This window comes from Caretta caretta, chromosome 9, assembly GCF_965140235.1.
Source record: "Caretta caretta isolate rCarCar2 chromosome 9, rCarCar1.hap1, whole genome shotgun sequence".
NCBI lineage: Eukaryota > Metazoa > Chordata > Testudines > Cheloniidae > Caretta > Caretta caretta.
In genome coordinates this window covers 78,653,154-78,673,371 of record NC_134214.1, presented here as the reverse complement: position 1 = coordinate 78,673,371, position 20,218 = coordinate 78,653,154, and positions in this window count along the sequence as shown.

Here is a 20,218-nt window from a genome sequence, read left to right as displayed (position 1 = left end):
CTAGGCCTCACTGAGCACTGACAAATGCATAGCTGGAAACCAGGCTGGCTTACCTGTTTGTTAATATTATTAAAACCGGTATTAGATTTACAAGAATGTGTTTAGTGTTTAGATTTTGTGAAATGCTTGTAAATTGCTGCATGCATTAATCTCACTTATAACATTGTATCCTGTGTTATAAGGTAATATTTAAGTGTTTGCTCTGTAATTGTGTAAGTCATCAACCAGGAGAGAAGTATTTCCATGTGTGAAATACTAGTTTACCCTCTCCAACAAAAGAAGGCCCATTGACACCAGATGAGCCACTGTGGAACATCCGTGAACAAAAGACTTTGTGGATTGTCCCCCCACACTCGTGAAAAAGAGATGTGCACAAGCACTTGTCCCATCAGCTTGAACTTTGAGGGAAGGCAATAAAAATCCTTGTCAAGAACAAATTGTTATCTCTATGCTGCTTGAACTCTGAGGGGCACAGATCTCTAAGCATAAGCAAGGGATCCGCAGCTGTTTGGCCTGGGTTAGTCCTAAAGATATATGGAGCTCACACATTACATCAGCTTGTATTACTTTTTGAAACTTTAGACTGTAACTTATTTGTATGTGTGTAAATTTACCTTCTTTAAACTTGTCAATAACTCCTTTCTTAGTTAATAAATCTTTAGATAGTTTATGATAGGATTGCCTAGAAGCGTTGTCTTTGGTATAGGATTTAAGGTGCAATTGACCTGGGATAAGTGACTGGTCCTTTGGGACTGGGAGTAACCTGAATATTGTTGTGATTTTTAGTGTAAGGGATCATCTGTTACAAAGGCAAGCTTGCCTGGGTGGCAAGATAGATAGGAGTACCAAGGAGACTGTGGCTCCATGTTAAGGCTGTTTGAAGAGTTCACACTTGATACTTGGGTGAAATTTAAGTATAGAACTCAAAACCAGTTGGGGTTTGTGCCCTGCTTCTTCACAGTCTGCCCGGAGGCTGGTACTCATGCTCGCGAGCCACTCTAGAACTTGAGAAGCCTCACAAACACACACTCATAATCAAGTTTCAGGGTAGCAGCTGTGTTAGTCTGTATTCGCAAAAAGAAAAGGAGTACTTGTGGCACCTTAGAGACTGACCAATTTATTTGAGCATAAGCTTCCGTGAGCTACAGCTCACTTCATCAGATGCATTCAGTAGCTCACAAAAATTTATGCTCAAATAAATTGGTTAGTCTCTAAGATGCCACAAGTCCTCCTTTTCTTTTTTCATAATCAAGTAAATCTCCTTCATTGTCCAGAGGATTTCAAATGGAGGCTCTTATGGGTAGGGTAAAGGTATCCAGAAAGTCCCCACTCCTAGGGGGCTCTGTCTGATGATCAAGAGACAAAAGATAATCCTTGTAATGATAATCGAGCAAGGACATTGAAAAAGACGTCTGCGCCAGTTTGAGACTGGCTATAGTGTATTATGAGTCTGAACTGCAGTTTGTGTCCAGTTGAGAGGATAATGGGCGTGGTGCAGAGGCTGGTTTTTTTCTACAGACTGTACAGCCCTGGACGCATGGACAGCGATCGGCAGGCAACAGCAGTGATAATAATGCCACTTGCTTTCTCGATGAGTGGGAAGCAGTTGCGATTACACGAGTGCGCTTCTGCCGTCCCTTGGTGGCATGTCTCAAGAGTTCTGGTTTCTCACTCAATTCTAATGTGTGCGACGGCCTCTTCTCAGACCAGGTTCATTCCCAGGGGTCCCCAAGGTTATGCGAGATGCGTCATTTTCTAGCAGCGCCCAGGGAGACTCAGGTGGCTGGGCTGGAGTCTCATGAAGTTTCTCCCCAGTGGGATGTTCCTACTTCCTTGAAACTAAAAATCAGACACAGGATTAAAATGGGATTTCCCCCCCCCCCATACCTTTTCTACAATTGGGGTTTGTGCAATAGAGGTGTTCCTCTACCCCCTGCTTTCCTAGCCGGGAAAAGCGATTAACTGGATACACCCTCCTGCTTACTGGGCAGTTCAGGGCAGATCAATCCAGATCCCCACAATACAGTTTAGAAGCTGAACTCAGATCCTGATTTCCGGGAGTGAGGGGCATATAGTGTTCTCTGATCCTCTTATTTGCCCATCTGGTGATGTGTTCCAAGCTACACAGAATAATAGAAATTAGAAAAGGAAAATCCCTGTTAGGTCACGTCCACTCCAGGATCTTTCCTTACTGTCTGTTTCCATGGGGCTTGTTCAAAAATCTTCAGAAGATCCACATAATGTATTAAAAGCTACAGATCTGTATTTAAAGTGCATGATCTTCCAAGTCCTTCCTTTCTTCTTTCTCCTTCCAGAGTCAAAGTGCCATCCTGAGAGACAGCTCTCTTCCTAAATTACTGACCTACAGAAGTGTCACTAGCAATTCCTCCATCTCTCTCTAGAAGAGAAGAGACATCGAGGATTTAACCCTGCCAGCTAGCATGCTGGGTGCATTGGAAGAATATAACAGTGTAAGAAATGTTAGAGGCAATATAGTAACGATTCAAGAGAGGCCCACGTGGGGTGGAGGGACAGAGTTACCAAAGAGAGCCTGGCAAATCACAGAAGGATGCAGAATTCATCCCAAGGGCTGGCATGTAACTTGTGGACAAAGTTAGCAGAGCTGCTTCTTCTTAACTACCCCTAAAATACAGTTTCCAGTAACTGCTAGGCAGTTAGGCTTTGGTGCTTTTTTACTTTTTATTTTAAAGGGAAATGCTTCCACTAGTTGTTCAGTGAATACTAGTCAGGAAAAGATTACGTGTGTGTACCTGCAAATCTGGGTATGTCGATGGAAGCATATTTCTGATCTGATTTTTGATTTCTGTGAGCCCGATTTGCTCCAAGTTTAACGCCACTGTTTGCACCAGAAATACACTAAGAGTGTGTGTGTGTGATGTGTGTGTATGTGTGTGTGTGAGAGAGAGAGAGAGAGTGTTTGTATGTGCCTGTTTGCTCATATCCACACTGCTTCATGAGCTTATATAAAATTGCTGTCTACCCTGGGGGATACATTCTGGAAAATTCAGAAATCAGTTCATGAGTGGTGTGGATCTGAGAATCATAAAGGGGAACTGAGTGGTCTGGCATCTGCACCAAAAGCAAAAGGGCACTCCTTTGCACTAAGATGTACTGTGCCCTTGATGGCAGGGAGGATAATTTATTATAAATCATGCAAAGGTTCCCTTTGAACTAGCACTGTAAATAGTTCTAAGCAATCCTTTAACCCTTCAGTTCACACACCATTTTGATTACGAGTGAAAATGAATGTTCTGGGTCCACTTCAGAATCTCCATTTCTTTACACTGAAGAACCCCATAATTTGGCATCCTCAGCCATTTCTACTCAAGAGTGTCAGGACTGCAGTAGCAAGAGAAGCAGTGTGTCAAGAGTTAGGTTTGTCCGCAGAGCTGCATGGGGGGAAGCCCAGGACTGGGAGTGCTGGAGGTCAGGAGTGAGGTACATTGGCAGAACTGGGTGGATCATATTCACATGGCACCTTACAATTCCTCATTTCAAACCAAAAAGAAAAGGAGTACTTGTGGCACCTTAGAGACTAACCAATTTATTTGAGCATGAGCTTTGAGCTGTAGCTCACGAAAGCTCATGCTCAAATAAATTGGTTAGTCTCTAAGGTGCCACAAGTACTCCTTTTCTTTTTGCGAATACAGACTAACACAGCTGTTACTCTGAAACCTGTCATTTCAAACCAACGCTGTTTGCTCATCACTCCAATTAACAGCAGATTCACCCAAATTCCTTTGTTAAAACAAAAGCGGGATAACAGGGAGAAAAGGAATCAACTGTCCATGGCTGCAATGGATGGTGAGAGAAGCCAGAACCCAGGTGTTTCAAAGTGACAGGCGTCACTGAGTATTGTTTCTATTGCTGATGAGTATGCTGTTCTGCTGGCATGACTGCCCCCAGGCCAGGCAAAGTAATCCTGGAACTGCTGCCTGATCCTCTGATTGCAGCAGTGGGAACCAGACTGTGGGCTTGATCCTGTTACTTCAACAGGCTGGTCATCTGCGTGGCGATCTTGGGTGGGGAGGAGGCTGGCAAGACATTTCAGGGAAGTAGTGGATGTGGGATAAAGAATATCTGAAGGGGATAGGAATGCAGCATTCCAGCATGAGTTCCTCAGTCTTTAGGGGATGGGGCTCCTTCTCCCTCCTCAGCAATCCCACCGGTGGCTGTGCTCTCGGGAGGGTGGGTCATATTCCTACCATCCTGTTAAAGTTCTCACCTGCCATTTGGCAGCTATTGCTTAGCAGGGGGTGTAAAGATGATCAGACATGGAGATCTGTGTCAGATAATAGCACCTGCTCCTAACCAATGCTACCCCTCCCGTGCTCAGCATATGTGCCTGGAGCTCCAGAGTTCTGGGTTCCTCCTGTGAATACGTGCACAAAAGGGGTCTGCTGCCCCTGCTTCTCCATCAGATCAGCAGGTGCTTGGCTTTCCCACAGCTCTGTTAGACTAAGAGCTGCTAAGGAAAGAGGTACTGCTGGACCCAGAGCTCTGCCTTTGAGCGGGAAAGAGGGAGAAGCTCAAAAAGGCAGATATCCTAATACACTTTATTTGTGTTCTACAGTAGAATCTACTCCACTGCGGTATATCAGTGGCTTCTGTACCACACGCCCCATATAACTGCACTCTCTTTAGAACGGGTATTTATTAAGCAACAATGTTTAATGGGAAGAGAAGGCGGGGTTGTTGTGCCCTGTGGCAATGTACTTACTTTGTACTTCTGGAGACCTAGTGTCAAAACTTAACAAGTTGGATCTCTTGCTAGTTCCCCGTTTGAGCACAACAACAAATCACCATGCAATTCGGCACTGCTTACTCATAAAAGTCCCGGGACCAAACTAGCAGAAATGCTGCAGGTTAGGACTGAGTTTCTTGAAGGGAGCGGTGTGGTGGCCCCAGAATTAACCAGCGGCAGGGGTGCAGGTCAGGTTTGAAGTGCACGGACAGGACTGTGTCCGAATATTTTTCATCGCCTGCCACACCAAGGTATATCTAGCCACAGAAATCTACATAAGATTTATAAAATAAATTAAAAGCAAACTCCTTTATTAGCAGTGCTTACCAGCTGTCAAGTAGTATGTGCAGATGGACGCTTCCAGCAGAAGTTTCATGTTACTTGTACTGTCATTTCAGTCACTGCACTGACAGGTTGTTTATTTGCTGCAACTTGACAATAAAATTCACTGATTTTACTGGCCTGGACTGTGTTCCCTGTTGGCTAATGCCACTCATCCTTTCTACTCTACTGTGAAACCGAGGGGAATGGTCCCCAACACATCAGAAACAGCGATCTCCCTGGAGGCAGAGCCTACCACTGCCACCTAGAGCAGAGCCGCATGCAGGAGCCCCACCAATTCAGGTGCATGAGCAGTGGACTTTGGAGAATGATTTCTGGTAGGGCTCAGGCAGCCTCTTTCTTACCTGGGGTGGCTGGTGAGAAACAAATTGTGGTGCTGAGATTTTCATCAATGTATTGGGTACTGAGAGCACTGGACAGGTGCATATAGAGGTTTAAATACATATAAATAAATAAATTAACCCTCTGTCTGGTCAGATAATAAATAACAGTATATAGCGCCTATTTAATATAACACTTGTGTAACACACTGGCCAAGTGTGTATATGTCTCCCTCTAATAGTGGCTATCTATGCAAGAGTATTAGCAAATGGAGTTATTCCTCCAATTCAAATGGGAGAGAGTTCTGTACTTTTGGAGATGAGGCTCCTGGTTTTGTCTGTAGACCTCAAAGCAGTTCACAAAATGGGTAAACGTGGTGCTTATTTTATACATGGAGAAACTGAGATACAAAAAGAAAAAAAATCAAGTGACTTGCTCAAGATCATATAGTGAGTCAGTGTGGAAGAACCAGGTGAGAGCCCGGGAGTTGTGACTCCCCCTCTCATATCCTACCCACCAAACTATACTGTCTCATACTGTGCCATTCATATCTGTAGAAAAGAAATGCAATGGAGTATTCTATTGTAGTTGATGGGGGAGAGTGTTCATTTTTTTCTTTAAAAAATTACAATTCTAAAAATCTGCAATTATTATCAACATCAGTATAATTTTAATGCAAAAATTTAGACACTTGGCACACTGAAAGCATCATCTTCACATCTTAAATCAAACAGCATAAATTACTGGTTCCCCAAAGGAAATCTGCACATTTATAAACCTACAGATTTTAAACTATGATGGGATGCTGATCTCAGTTACACCAGTGGAAATCAGGAGCAACTCTACTGAAGTAGGTATAAACCAGTGTCAGTGAGATCAGAATCTGTCCCTCGTGTCTCATCCGACGGCACTGCTGACTGCTAATTCTCCATGTTGCCTTGTTTCTCCTCTGCCCTCCCGCTTCTCAGGAACTTCTTAGCTCAAAGTCCTGGTGCTGCGGTCTAACTCCTGGAAATGCTGCCGTCTCTCTCTCTCTCTAACTCCCTCTACTGTTTTGTAAGTATTTATGCCCTACTGATTCTTGGTCCTCAGCTATCACTCAGCACAGAACAAAGCTAAGGTAACTCAAGAAGAATAAGCTACGAATCGTACAGTTTGCTATGCAGCCCTAGGTGCACAGTATAAAAGGTGTCATACTAATCCAGGTAGTAATCCAGGCAGGTATGCTTGCTTAGATTCTCACGGCTGCAGGTTTCAGTGTATGCTGCAGCAGCTGGTCTCTTTTGCTACGATTAGGAGAGCAGCCAATGGCACGCTGGTCTCTTGTCCAAACGCCTCACACGGATGCACCCCTATTGATGAATGAACAAACCAAAAAATGAGATCAGGGCAGTCACCCCAGGCACGACTGTCAGAAAAAGAAAAGATGGTTTGAAGCCAGCCCATATCGATAATGCCGAGAGACGGGCCAGCCCCCGATACTAACCTTTCCAAAGTTTGGCGGTTGTTGTTGTACAGACACCGCCAGCAGCGAACTTAGAAATGAGTGCAAGCTCCTCTGCATCTCACGGGGGTTCACATCCTAGGGTTAGGTTCAGGTGCACCTCTGGTTGTGACCAGAAGTCATCACTAACTGGTGAACGTTCAGGGGCCTGTGTGAAAGATGCTGGAGTTTCCTAGTGCACAGGCCTCCACAATACAGACAAACACCTTAAAATAGGCAATAAAAAGTCTCTTTATAACTTGTACTAAAGTAGCAGCTAGAGACCCCGTCCCAGGTCAGGGACCCATTGTGTTATGTGCTTTGTATAAGCAAATAGCAAGTGATGGTCTTTGTTCCAAACAGCTTACTACCTGATTAGATCAGACAGATAATGGTTAGGAGGAGAAACTGAAAGGGGAAGTGACAAGTCCAGGGTCACACGAGATCTGTGGCAGAGACAGGTATAGAACCCACAACTGCTGACTCGCAGTCCTGCACACAATGCAGTGAACAATGCTGCTTCTCCTCGGAGAACCAATCCGAGGAGCCAAGGATTGAATCGACTCGGTCCCTTCTCCTAGGGACTAGACTCTCTGGGTCAGGGCTAGTGCATGTGGGAACCTGCCGTGCCGATCCTGCACCAGTGGTGGTGATAAACAGAGGCTCTTCCATCTCGTGAAATGACAATCTGTCAATTTCCTTCAGCCACTAAAACACCTTTAAGGATTAAACATTTCTTTTAAACTAATATTTAAAAGGAGGAAAGATGGCTGAAGAGGGGAATGCTGGGTAAAGTGCTCGGCCTGTATTTGCACTGGCCCAGCACACTGCTGTATGTTGTGTACACGAAAGCTGTCTTCCGATCGGTGATTTAACATTCCAAGGGAGCAGATTAATGCCTGCAAACTTCTCAGTGGAAGCATTCAAACACTAATTGGTAGTTGCGAGTAATTAAAGTAATTTAGTCAGATTATAAAGAAATTTCTTAACAGTGATTAAGCAACTCTGGGATGTGTGTGGTTGTTTGTAATCACTCCCCCAGGGGGATTAAAGATCTTGACTGCATGTAATATGTCTTGTAATACCCTATGGGTCCTGTTGGTTCATGATAGCAGTGAGCAGGATGTTGGAGGAGGTATAAATCAGGTTTGCATGCACACAGGGTACATCACAGAGAGAGCAGTGCTCCCTCCCTAAGGGACTCGGTCTAGCAGCTCAAGCTCCACAGTGAAGCTCGCCATCTCATCAGCTGAGATTTGGCTCTGCAATGGAAAATCGGTATAATCAAATCATAGATGTTAGAGTTGGAAAAGAGCACAGGACTGGTGTCACGAGATCTGGGTCCCATATTTGCTGACTCACTGCCCCTCTCTGCTTCAGTTTCCCCATCCATAAAACAGGGCGAAATGATACTTCACCTTTGTAAAGTGCTTGGTACCAATTAACACTATTCTAGGTAGTGATATAGCGCCCCTTGGATTGAAAGTCTGGTTTCATATTAGAGACAAATGGCTGGAGAGTCATACTCTTCACTCTAGCAATGGCACGTGTCCCATTTCCTGGTGTTCCCAAAGCCAGGCATGCAGGGCAGGCTGGCTGTGGAGGAGCAGAAGGAGAAGTTGAAACTGAAATTCAGGTGCCTTTATGCATTTCTTTTAAGATGTACATTTAAAGCTATCAACATGTGCATAAAAGAGACAGTCAGGCTCCATATAGACTGTGTTTCAGCAAGAGACAGCCTGCAGACACCGAAATCAGGACTATAGCCAACATCTGCCAAGACACTGGAGGCACAAATACGGAGGGACTCTGAGGATCGGAGAAATCTACACCCAGAGACCTGAGCCAAGCCTATGCCACAGCCTGCACTGTGGACGCACAGAAGGCTTTGGTCTCTGGCTGATGCTTTACAACAGCATGAACATTAATAAAAAACCCAACATACTGCCACAGAAGGAACAGTAGCCTCATGTTCCAAATGGGCTCGGTTGGGATTGCAAACACCATCTTGTGTTTCTCCCAGAAGACAAAACAGAAGATATGCAATTCCCGTGTCTGCAGCCTATAGAAGTTTCACATCGTCCTCCTGGTGTCTTCTCTCACACGGATCCCCTTTTGCCAAGGATATCTTGCCACTTCACCAAGAAACATTCCAATCCCTGTGCTGAGGTAAGCACAAGGAAAGACTCACGGCATTAGTTTAACCTCCTCCTCCTCCTCATGGGGAATGGTCAGCAGATTGCTACTCTTTCATTACTGGAATTTAATGATGGAATGATTGTGAATATTTGATCAACACTCAACTGTGATGAATCAGACAAATCACATGGGATTGTTTATGTTTCCAGATTGGATGAGTATGCAAATATGCCTGGTGAAAACATGTGTTCGTGCAAATTTTGACTTCATTATGTTCAATTAATTGAGCATGTGATTTTGACAGTCACTTTCTGCAAATGTTTTTGCCCGCAAAACTCAATCATTTGAACTTTCCTGTAAAGGAAACATAAAATATACAAGGCAAATTAGTGTAAAAATCAAATGAATGTCTGCAGAAGATGCTTTGTGTTATTCACCTAGTTCTATTATTACATACAAAAATATACCAGTGCCACACAGGGGCAAATCCTCAGTGTCAGCACTAAAGGTTTTCATTGTGAACTCTGTTATATTTTGCTACACAGGACATGCTTTCCAGACGCAAGTGTAAATAGCTTTCTATGTGCTCTGTGTACTGTGTGTAGAAATCTGATTTTCCATAATGGTCCATTATAAATAGTTCCACCCACCCCTTACTTGAAAGCTTCTCTGACTCACATTGGAAATTAGCTTCTTCCCCTCCTCACTGTTTAGGACAATTACAGGGCTTTGTTCAAAGGGAACCAAGCAACATGCGGGCTGAATCCATCCACAGAAAAATTGTCATTCTTTTTTTTGTTTTCTGCCTGCAGTAATTACCTTGCCAGCCAGCCAGCCACCCGCTCTGACATCCTTAAATCTGATGCAGCCTTTGCCAAAGCATTTCTCCAGCTCCAGTTTGCAAGTTTACTTTATGATGATGCATTTATATTCATTTGGTTTGTCTGTCTCCATCAGCCACATCCTCGTTGGCATCACTTCTTGTTTTCTAGTGAAACGGGTATTTCCCTTTGGGAAACCAGAGCTGCACATCACTAAAAGGAACTTGGTCCACAGAATTCAAAGCGTCAACATTTGACCAGGCTGAGGGCTGCATTTGGCTCTTTGCCAGCAGGCCAAGGGTCCGACCCCATGTGCAAAAAGCATGGCTGATTGCAGCCAACTTCATTATTAATATGGAGGGTGAGGCCTATGGAGACTGTGGGCCCCAGTTTACATTTTTCATCTGGATCCAAACAGAGACTGCTCTGATCAAGAGCAAGCATTGCACATCGGTACTTGCACTCTCCACAGACCACAGCTCTGAACTGAGAACGAGCATGGCCTGGGTCTTACCATAGGACTCTGGATTTCATTTGGCTGCTGGGGCATGCTTTGTCCACTTCTGTTGTAGATGTTACAGAGATGCTCTCCCCCCCGTAGTGTCTTAATGAGGCCGTTCCAATACTAGAGATAACATGTCAGACAAACGTCAATCCAATCAGACAAACGACTTTTCAGTTGTTTCTCAGCATTTCTTATGACTCATTTTACTGGTTATCCAGAAATCTGTTGAAAGAGGGATGCTCAAGCCTCCAGCCCACCCTTTATATCCCGCACAGTGCAACCATAGTGGTGCATTTGTGGCACCGTGACAGCAGCCTGAGATGTCACTAACATAGCCACCTTCACTCTGCAAGCAGAAGCCTGGCTAAAAGGGAGGCCGATCTCTTGCTTTGGGATAATACTAATGAAGGGGATCTACAAAAGACAGCCAGAAAATCTATCAGTGCATAAATCCTTGTCTATTGCTGTAGTGTGCAAAGCCCTCTTTACAGCACAACCAAATTCTACTTGGTTATTTTTTTTAAAGGATCCAAAATGACTAACCAGTGACCCCTCCAGCCACACATTCATTTTTCATTAAACCTTTCCTGGGATCTTATAAGGAAAGAGAGCGCAAGAACAAGCGGCCGAGCGAGCAAAAACAATCAACAGCGCCCTGGGGCTATAATAACTGAGGTAGAAACATTTTAAATTATACCTTGGGTCAAAATGATTTTTAGATTGATCAGAAACCAAAATTACCCTTGAGTTCCAGTTGATTGTCTCTGTCTGGAGTTCATCTGGAGGCAGCATTCCTCCAGCAGCTCCCATTGTCATTATTATGTGGAGTGTATATACATCGACCCTCTTATTTTAAGCAGCTGGGAGGAAGAGGAAGAAAAAGCCTTTGAACTTTAAGAGCCACAGTTTGAAGGTAGGGAGCAATGAATATGGCTGCAAAAACACACACTTGCCATCTGTACCTGCCCTAATGAGAACTCCCCTGTTAAACCTGCATCAATGCTCATTCCCTGATTCGCCCAACAAAGATGCTGTCTCCCCAGAGCGCTCACAATAAGTCCTCAGCATTCATTGACTCAAAATACGTGCATTACCCCTTGCCCAGGCTAAACTCCAGTCTCCCTCATTGCACTAGGAAACATGTCCAGTACCAACTGCACCACAAAAATGGGTACTTCCCATTGCATCTGCCATATTACATGGTCACTTCTTCCACCTGCAAAACCGTGCAGTGCTCATTGCATTAATCATTAGGCACAGCACCCTTTCATTCCCAGAGGAGAGCCCCTGCTCATGCGTTGTTAAAAAGAACACCTAAAACACCTGCCAAAAACACCAACAGCTATCTGTGTGCACCTCTCACACTGAAAAAACCTGTCCTGGGTGCACAAAGTGGGCAATTGCCCTCAAAAGTTGGTATTTCGACATGTAATCACCCAGTTTCCATATGCAAATGCCCGTTTCTCATGAAGATGTAGCTTTCTGTAGTGCACCTGCTGGATCCTCCTATTATATCTTGCCCTACATGTATAATCTCAATCACTCGTTCACACACAGTGGTCAAAAAGTGACCTGCAGCAACTGGAAAGTCACCCTGGCCTTCAAGGACAATATTGGTTTAAAGGGGGGATTTCTGGATGGGGGATGGGGGAAATGAGGAAGGGTAGAAGGGAAATTACCGGGGCAATATCACTGTTCATTCTCTCTCCTTTGTAGCGAGGGGAGTCGTAGGCTGTGTCCAATGAGAAGTGAACTAGCCTCCTATGTAGCAGGCCTATTGGAGATGCTGACAGACGGGTATTAAAATGCTGGAGACGGGAGTGGGATTAGTATGTTAAGTAACACAGAAGAGAAAAAAAGTTACACCTGCCCTGAAGCCTCAGTCTCTGTTGTTTTTAACTCTTACAACAGCTTGACTGTGTGTGTGGTTGACAAGCTGGTAACTATTGACTGGCCAAGGTAAGAGGCTTGTTTGGGATCAGACTCAATGAGTGACACATTTAAAACTTCACTCTGAAGGCATTTCAGTGCACACCTGTGCAGAGGGCTTTCTTCTGTCAGCGTTCCAGTTCCTGATCAGCTAATGGCTGAAGATGGCTTCACCCTCATTATCACCATGTACTCTAGGAGATCTAATTTGGTGCCGAGAGTTTGCATTTTCCTTGGATCTCTCTCTTGCAGATGCCCTTTTTCTTTATTCAATCCACCTGTCTTGTACTCCGTTTGAAGGCTGGAATGACTCACTTTTCCCCATCATTGTGATGTGTGACACACAAGTGGTATTATAGTAGTGACCCAGCCCAGTGCAACGGGCAGAAAGGCTGCTTTTATTGCCTTCTATATAGACAGTATATGTGTCTTGTTTGTGTCTCACCACAGGGTGTTACCTGTGCACACACCACACACACACAGAGAGCGTGTTTTATAAAGCCTTTCACAACCAACATCGAGGAAAATCCTTTTTAAACAGCCAGTGAAATACACCAGAGTCCATTTAATTGGCCCAGTGGTTCTCAACCTATTTACCATTGTGGGCCGTATCCAGTGTGTCATGTGGGCCGCATCCAATACTACCTGTATGGCCCTGGGGATGTCACATGGGCCGCAACTCTGTGCGGACTGGGCCGCAAGCAGCCCACGGGACGCAGGTTGAGAACTACTGAATTAGCCATATGCTGCAAATTTCAGACAAGCAGCTTTCCTGAGAGCATGCAGCACTCGAAGGCAAGCTATTTATGTTCCCTCTGAACATGTAGGGTAACCCTGCTTGCTTTCCTCCTCACTTATTTTTAGTTCATTTACCCCATCTCTGTTGTCTTTATTATCTTTGGTTTACAGAGCCCACCTTTCTAAGGCCATGTCTACACTATAGAACTTCAGTGGCACAGTGACAGCACCATATCTATGCCAACATAACACCATAGTATAGACTCAGACTACAGTGGTGGAAAGATTTTTTCCACTGCTGTAGGAACTCCATCTTGAGCAAAGGTAGTTAGGTTGACAGACTCATTCTTCCGATGACCTAGCTCCATATACACAAGGGGTTAGAGGTTGTATAGTTATAGCATTCAGAGGTGTGGATTTTTCACACCCTGGCATAGCTACATCAATCTAAATTTGAAGCGTAGATCAGCCCTAAGAGAAATGCTCCAACTTAACCAGAATTTCTGAGCTAGACAGGGGAATTGATGGGTGAAATTCTATGGCCTGTGTTATGTGGGATAGAACTTGATGGGGATTTTCTGACAAAACATTCTTTTGTCAGAATATGCTGATTCCTTAAAACCGAAACTGCTCATGGGAAAAGGGTGGTTTTGAGGAATCTTCTGGCTCAAACATTTCTGAAAATAAAAGCTGTAATACTGTCTAAACGAAAAGTCTCACTTTCCTGTTTGAAATGGCTTTCATTTTGAACATTCAGTTAATTTTTAGTAAACAAGGGTTAAATTTATTTGCAAATCTCTAAATCAAACCAAAATATTTCAACTGACCCAATCCAAATTTTTCTTTGCTGATTATCAGATTGAACACTTTTTTAGATTTTGACTTTTCATCCTGATTCAGGATGGGGAATAATTTTGAAATCTTGAACACTCTTACAGCCTATGCTGCAGTGAGGCAGATCACGCTGAAATGGCATACCGGCACTTTTGCTGCATAGAGGATGCTGGACATGTGAGGTCATGCCACATGGAGGATGTTATTTTATACAGAAACAAAATGGCAACCTCCATGCAACTGCACCACTGCTTAGGGTATGGGAAATCTATTTCCTGCCCAGCTCTAATGTAGGAGGTAAGGCTAGATTATCAGTATGGGCCTTTCTGGCTTTAAAAGGCTTTGCAGGGACCCGGAGTCCCAGCACAAGAAACTATCAGGGATACTTGCCAGAAACAGGTTTCAGAGTAACAGCCGTGTTAGTCTGTATTCGCAAAAAGAAAAGGAGTACTTGTGGCACCTTAGAGACTAACCAATTTATAAAGCTCATGCTCAAATAACTTGGTTAGTCTCTAAGGTGCCACAAGTACTCCTTTTCTTTTTGCCAGAAACAAAATCTTGGGTCAACTGAAGAGCAAGATTTGAGTTTACAGTATTTATTTACGCCAACATGTACAGTGGCATGATGCTTTTGAGCCCAGAGGCAGGTATGCTCTGAATTGCACATATACTTTATGCAGTCCGTCTGTGTATCTGGACTTACCCCATTTACCTTGCGCTTTTCATCTCAAGGCATTTTTCAAACCAGGCACAGGCAGATAGGATAGAAGGAGTGGTAGAATGGCTGGCTGAGCAGCTGGAGCCTTGGAGGTCTCTGTCTCTCACAAGGCCTAGTTAGTGTCCACTTGCTACTGATAAGAGGGTAGCTCTTAATTTAACTCAGGGAGAAGGAACTGGAGCCATTATCTCAATGTGCTTTATGGAGACCTGCAAAGTGAAGAAATGAAACCCAGGAATTCATAGTATATACAGTATTTCATCCCTCAGCAAATCTTCCTTCAGCCCTTGTCAGAGTATTGAGCCCTGACTGAAGCAGGGATTGCTGGGAGCCTTGATTGACTGCAACTTGAACCAGTTCCATTCCTGGTGTACCTGTCTTTGGGAAAAGATGGGAAGGGAAAGGATCAAAGGAAAGGCACTGGGGGAATCAGGCATTGGCTAGCATTGGAGTTGCCTCCTGGTGCGGGGGGAGGCAGAGAAAGAGAAGGGGCTTTCTATGACTGTATATTTAAAAAGAAAAGCCCACTCTCCTCTTCTGAGAGGGACATTAATTATTATTCTCCCTTTCTGCTCCCTGTCTTCCTGTAGCCCTGTCATGGTCTATCCCCACCAGGTCTCCCAACCTTTACAAGATAGAAGCGATATTCAAAAGGCTGGAGACATTTTCTTATTCAGCATGTGTTGCTTGACTCACTGAGATACATAATGAAGTTACTGTGCTCTTGATGCCTCGAAGGGCTGCGACATGTTCAATACCATCACAAATTACTGCTTGGGTAATGCATGATTAATCCAGCACAAAGTGGCCGCCAGTCGATGGAGTTCTACAGACAGCATTGCCAGCAGTTAATATGGAATGTTAACAAGGAGGGCCAGGCTCTGGTTTCTGACAGCAGGCAGCAAAACGCAATCCAGTGGTGGGAAAGTGGAATCATAGAGTGAAGCTGGTGAAAACAAAATCCCATCTAGCTGGGCAATATGGAGCTGTATGGATTGCACAAACTGCAGAACTGAGGGGCCAGGTTTCTCCTTGTATTTTCTTGCTGTATAATTGGGTTCTCATGAGAACAGACTTTCTTGTGGCATATTTCCAATGCTGCCTGACTCTTACTGAGTTAGAGAAACTGTGAGAAACATATTAGTTGAATCTTAGTTGATGTTTACTTAGAATGATAGGCCTAATAGGGCTCAACAGCCCTGGGGCTCACTCCTGGTTTATGTCTTATGTTCCTGAAAGCTCATGCTTCAGAGTTTCAGCCAGCCACCTGCAGGGGTCAGGAAGAGATTTTGCCCCCAACATATTCTGGGAGGTTTTTTCTTTATCTCCCTTCTCCGTAGCATCAGGGATGGCCACAGCTGGAGATGAGACACTGGATGGGTAGAGCCAAGGCCCTGAGGTAGCACCAAGCAGTCTCTCTAGCAGCAGGTGCTTGACTTTCTGGTTCTTGCTCACATGCTCAGGGTCTAACTGATCACCTTATATGTGGTAAGAAAGGAATTTTTCCCCAGGCCAGATTGGCAGTGACCTTGGAATGGTGAAGGAAGGTTCACCTTCCTCTTCAGAGTACGGGTCACTTGCCAGGATAATCTGGGTATATCTCACTTAATCACTTCCCTGCAACTGTGGGGGCCTTGGGCATGGGTGCACCTTGGTCCCTTCTATTCTCTGCCTGTGACACATAATAGTCTAATTTCCTGAGGGCTGTAACACTTTGGCCTAATTTCCATTGTTGGGTTTAGTGTGCAGGTGCTGTTGGTGGCCTGTGATATACCAAAGGTCAGACGTAGATGATCAGATTGGCACTTTTGGCCTTAAACTCTGTGACATTATGACTCTGACCTAACCTCGACTTAAGGACCTTCTTACAACTATAGATTTTTGACCCAATTAACTCGATTGGCTCCTTCCCTTCTGAGCCATTGCAGTCTTGTGGTGTAAATCCTTCTGAACATGTGTCATTATTGGCCAGGACACATCAATCAAGGTGCAGTAAATCTGCATGGCAATGAGAACATCATCATGAGCTTGTTGGTCCCCCTATGCATAGAAATCACTTTAATAAAAGTGAGATGGCTGGTCCAGTGTATTTACCTTTCCCATGATGACACTGGACATTTTTAGATGAAGTTGTCCCAGGTACAGTGTCAGCTCTGGAGAGCAAGGGCCTGACTGATCCCTGGTCACTCCAGCTTTATGTTAGTGTCATGCCATTGAAATCAGAGAAGCTACCCTGGTGTGAAGCCATAAGACATCAGGCCTAAGTCCACACACCAGCTACAGCTCGGGCAGAGGCAATGCTAGCATCCTTCCTTCTGTGTCCCTGGTGTTCCTCAGCCCTGTTCTGCAGAGGCAGAGAAAGGTCAGACTTCGATTCGCCCACCAGGGCTTGACCTCTCCATGGAGAGTGATGAGCAAAGTTCTCGCAACTGCCAGTCACTGCCAGCTGTGGTGCTGTTTTCTGTGACATCGACACCGGCCTGTAAGGAACTGGACTGAGGCCCCCGAATCATTTCACACACACACAGGCCTCGGTTGCTGTCAGACTGGATCAGCCATTGGCTATTTGGATTGCTCTGGATATATTGCTTTGGATATCAGCAAGTGACCCAGAGGTGAGAGCCTCCCTATCCCATTACCAGGCCAAGACATCCAGCCCCCCAATATTTGTTTGTGTTGAAACAGAAGAAAAACATCCCAAGGACCCAGAGCCTGCAAAAGGAAATAAAAAAGGGGTTTTAAAGAAACAAACAAATTGTAGGAACATTTGTGTTACATGAACTTTAACTAAAGCCTCTTCTCTCTGCAGAGCAACAGCAAACACAGTGGGAAATAAAAGCAAAATTACTGCTGCAAAGCCTATAATTGCAATTCAGAACTTACAGCCATTAATTCCCACAAGTTCAAGGATCAGAACAGCAAATAAAGAAGATGCTGATGTGTCCTACGGTTTGGGAGAAGCTCCTAGCGATAAACAGAAATGTTTTTTACTTTTCTTTAACCCCAAATAAAGTAAATAATTTGATAAGCACTGGTTCCCACATCATTAACAGAATGCAAGGGCAGACTTACACATTACTGCATTGAAAGGTAAACCCAAAGCCCTTTTTCCTGCGCAGACCTGAATGTGCGGCTGTGTTTCTCCTGCAACAACTGATGATGCCACTAACATCTAAAACAGCCCTCTCTGTGCCTGCTGCATTAGGTGCTAGTGATTTCATCCTGCTCTTGTGGGGAAAAGGCCAAACGGTTCACACAGGGCTGGGTAGGTAAGTAAAGAGGAGAGTGACTCAGTTCCGCTCCTGCATTTGGTAATAAAAGACCATTTATTTGTCATCTAGTGCCCAATCTCCATGCGAGTACACCTGTCCAGGGGGGAGGCATAAGTTAGCCCCCTATGATCTTAAAGAGTGTTTTGTATTCATTATCTCCACTCTAAAATAACCTGGATTTTAATTCACCTTTAATGAAAGTAACCGGTAAACAAATCCAAGGACAACAGGATCCAGGGCAATAGAGAAAGGCCTTTGACCTAACAGACCCAACTTTTACAAAGCTTAATTAAAATAAAAAAATTCTGCTGCAGAAAATTGCCCAAAGACCCAGTCTTTGAAGAGATGCAATTAAATTGTTTGGCCCTCCATACGGGATAATTGCTGGTGAATAAACAGCATAAAATGAAAATTGTGTCTGTCCTCCAATTTGAACCAATTATGAGCTTTACATACAGTATGTGGTCCAGTCAGTCATTTACACCGTAGCCAGAGTTCAAACAAATCTCACATTCCTGTGGGACAGGCAGCTCCTTTAGACCATGAGAACACCTGTGCATCTCTAGACAGCTGCTAGGGTAGATCTGACATTTTGTTTCCTTTGGGCCACACCATGAAGTCCTGATTCAGTTTGTCAGTGGGCATAAGGATTGAGTAAAAACCTTATATGACTGTTTTGCATGTAACCTGTTAAATATGAGAGTGAATCTATATGAATGTTCTTGCTACCATACAGTATAACACCAGATCAGGTATGTGAGATGATAACTGACTTCTGGGAGGAAGGCTCATTCCTGAAAGAAACTACCCAACTGTCCTGTAAGTTTCCAGGATGTCTTGTAAGGTGAGAGGAGAGAAGCATACATTCAGGGAACCTATGTTTCAATGCCAGTGCATGGAGTTTGATTTAGTTATGAGGAATAGTAGTCTGCTAGCATCCCCCCCACCATGATCCTGTTGTGTCTGAGGGGACAGTCCCACCGCAGCTAGAGTAGAACTTGCTGGTGTGCTCCATCTCCAATATCTCCTGCTATTTCTTTTATTTATTTTTGTCCTAAACACATTCCTTCAGTTGGAATTCCCCACTGGTTGGAATTCACAAGTCTAGTGAGCACAGCAATACAAAGTTCCCTCATCAGGAATCTTTGTGCTTAGTCTCAGGAGGGTCACCATAAATATATCTGCTATCTTTAAAAAATCCAACAACAATCAAACCAACCACATCTCAGGGCTGTCTGGCTGAGGTGAATCATTTACCTCTTAATCACTGTCTTGTATCTAAATTAGCTAGGTAGTGACAGGATAATGTTAGTCTGAGAGTCATTTGGTGTCAAATGAATTGGTTGGGCTCAGTCCATTCCCCAGCTAGAGAGTGTCCACATCACAAACCCAACACCCTCCAATGACCTTCTTGTTGACAATCTCAGTAGGGAGGCCCAAACTGAATGAACATGTCCATTAGATCTGGTCCCTCCAGGTCAGAGTTGTAGTATATGAGCCTAGATTTTCAAGGAGGTCAGTGCCAGATGTTCACATACTTCTTGTCAACAAGTGTGATCAAAGTGTTAAAAGAGCTCAGCAGCTTTATACAATTACAACCAATAGTCAGATTTTCAAAAACTTGCACCTGACCCAAAATGCTGAATATTTTAGAAAATCTGGCCACTTATTTGGATCCCTGAATGGGAGCTGAGCTCTTGAGAAAATCTGGCTCATGGTGAGTCATTGGGAAAACTTGCCCACAGTATACTTGTTCTCTGAGCAAAAAGGGGACCCCAGTATCCAGAGCTGTCCTCTAGGCACCTTCCACTGACTCCTTGAAGTCCTTCTGGGAGCAGTGGATGATGACTAAGGTTCTCTGCTCAGTGTCCCCCTCTGATTCCTTTGTTTTGACCGGATGACCTGCACCATCATTCCTGTTTGTTCATTTTTTGTCCTCCATACTCAGTTAAGTTCTGGGTCACATGGCTCCTCTCTCATCTGAGGGGACAAGCCCTTTTGTTGTTTTGGTGGGCTCTGCCTATCATCCCAGGATTGAAATAGGCCAGCATGACATTCTCTTGAAAAAAAGATATTTCACGGTATCTAGCAACATTTTTGTTAAAGCTTCAAATAAAGTACATTGCTTTCATGGTAAGAGACAAGAATGCGATAGAATTTCCCCTGAGTACAGATGGATTCCTACTACCACTAGGTAAGAAGTTAGAAAGAGAAAATATTTTTAAGACATCAGAACAAGGAGGGTAGAAAACAGAAGTGGCTGCAAAATAAAATAAAATAAGAAACTCAACCTGTCAGGAATGGAGCTGTTATAGGAACGAAAGGCTGTGACAGGCGTGTGTTGATGCCAT